Genomic DNA, 2,251 nt, shown 5'->3' with positions numbered 1-2,251 from the left:
CGAACGAGCTCTGCAGCAAAGAAATACAAATAGAAGAAAAACATGTTTCACTCGAATTATACAAACTACGTGGAAAAGTGCGGATTTCTATGAGCTGTTGGCGGCACGCAAGCAAAGTCACCCTGAAGGCCCCACTACCGTCTAAGAGCTTTCAATTTATCTTGAATTTTGACACAAGTGAGAAAAAAACAACCTAAGCATGGTCTCCAAGAAGCTAGATCGAAATAAAAGAGCTAAACAGGTGTACGGCTCCTACTTGACTGACGTAAGTAAAACTAAGTATGATTTGTGCTCATTCTAAAAACGCTGTGGTCGATTTCGGGAGAGTTAATGAACATAGACGACCGCATCAAGTGACGTAGAGTTTGCTCAGCTTTTGGCAGCAGTAGCCATGGTTGTTTTAATAATAGTACATGTGACGTGAGTGGAAACACAGGCTGAGGACTAAGCTATATGAGAGAGCAGGGTGCCGATGCCGGCACCGCAACATGGCATGTGCTCCGTAAAGCATTCCGCAGAATCATCTTCCTTCAGGTAGTCATCTAGGATAACGGTACTGGAAAAACAGAACACAAATATAAGTACAGCTACTGCGATGGTGAAAGCGAACAGCAACCACGTGGCCTTTCCTTTAGGCTAGACAGAAGGAATCCACAATGTAATACTTATAAACAACCTAAATTTTACCTGGAGTTGCGGAAGATCTTAGATGAAATAAGATTGTCCGATCCATTTGTTTTTTCCTTTAACATTCATCTTTTACTTTTCCTTTAACAAGCTTTGGGGAACGTTAATTTGCCCAATATAATTCAGCGGTTTTGGAAAGTCAAAGATAGCAAAGAGAGTTCTCCCATGTCAGGAGCTGATAAAGTCACAATCCTCGTAATTGTTTTTTAATGCTTAAGTAAAACACATGTTGTCACATTAAATCTCAAATGTATGCATAATAACAAATATGTTAACATATATTCGTAACAATATCCAGTTTCTGTACTTTCTTTATTTGATTATATGTATTATGCCGTATATATAAGTCGATAACTTTTGTAAATTGTTAAGGAAGTACAGATGATTGCCATCAATAGCAGGTTTGTCCAATAGTACCAATATAACTTTCTGGATCAATCTGTCATACATCAATTAGCTTGCAAACACGAATCTGTCAGCGGGCTTAGTGGGGAGTTTGACTAGTTATCCTATACGAAGTACGAATTTCGGTGACGTCCATTTTCGTCCAGATTGTAGGGCAGTCTCCGTGGAGCCGTGGTCGCCACGGCCACGGACAGTGGCCATGGCTCCGCCGGGAAACGCCAGACGAATATCTCCTAAGGAGTACAGCAAAGAACACAAAAGAAAAAAATCACTCGTTGGAGCGGTGGTGGCGCCAGCAGTATTGATAACAGAAAAACTGTGTTGGATGGAAATGGCCACGATTCGAAAATAGCAGACAGATATCCTGAAGAAGCAATCAAAAATGTTCTCCTACCATTACGGCGACAACTATGCAGCGTTTTTTTTTTCATTTTAACAGATGGTAATATTGTCGTCGTCTCTTAACGTGTTTGTTTTTATGAACTACTTTTAACTGCATGGCATAGTGGAGACTGACGATCACCGTATTCGCGATGATGATAATGATTATTGTTTATTCACTTACTCATAACCTCGGTTTGTTGCTAAAGAAGAGTGCGTATACAAATATCTAGTAAAAGCCTTAGGTTGTAAGTTTAAGCGGCTTAGGGTTTCAATAGTCTAAGAGACAATATATTGGGCATTGATCCCCGCAGAGACGGTATTTACGATCTGGACTGGCTCGATGCGGTTCCTTTGTAATGCAAGTTATAGACCCTGCGGCTGAGATCTTACTTTCGAGATACGTGCCACTGCGTTCGTAACTATACAACATCCAACGTTGTCGAACGTGTAAATCCTTGTTGCTGATGTTCCATTCGATTTCGTGGGCGGCATGTGCATTGTTTGATAAATGGATATACTTTATATAAAATACTGATAATATTATATGTAGATATTATTTACATTATCGTGTAAAAGTTGCAATTGCCTACGCAACAGTTAGCGATAACGAGATGAATAGACGAAATTGTTAAAGTGCTGTGTTTTTATAATGAAAAAATGTTGCACAGTAACTCTGCGAAAAGAATCAAACGCGTTTGCTTTTCGATATACTGATTAGGTCCTTTAAAGGTTCACACTAGCAGAGATCAACTCCCCTCATCGGTGTAATTACACT

At 39.8% G+C, this 2,251-nt stretch overlaps 1 long non-coding RNA gene across 1 annotated transcript; it reads right to left on the bottom strand.

Annotated features, from left to right (window-relative positions):
* Positions 1-980: 980 nt before the first annotated feature.
* On the bottom strand, positions 981-1,625 carry LOC147755905 (uncharacterized). The gene is made up of 2 exons (XR_015325797.1): positions 1,487-1,625; positions 981-1,325 (listed from the first exon to the last, which is right to left on the bottom strand). It is a non-coding gene; the product is annotated as an uncharacterized LOC147755905 (long non-coding RNA).
* Between the last annotated feature and the right edge of the window lie 626 nt (positions 1,626-2,251).

The sequence above is a fragment of the Varroa destructor genome, unplaced genomic scaffold (genome assembly GCF_002443255.2).
Source record: "Varroa destructor unplaced genomic scaffold, Vdes_3.0 BEIS01000004.1, whole genome shotgun sequence".
Taxonomy (NCBI): Eukaryota; Metazoa; Arthropoda; class Arachnida; order Mesostigmata; family Varroidae; genus Varroa; species Varroa destructor.
This window is presented reverse-complemented; position numbering and strand designations above follow the sequence as displayed.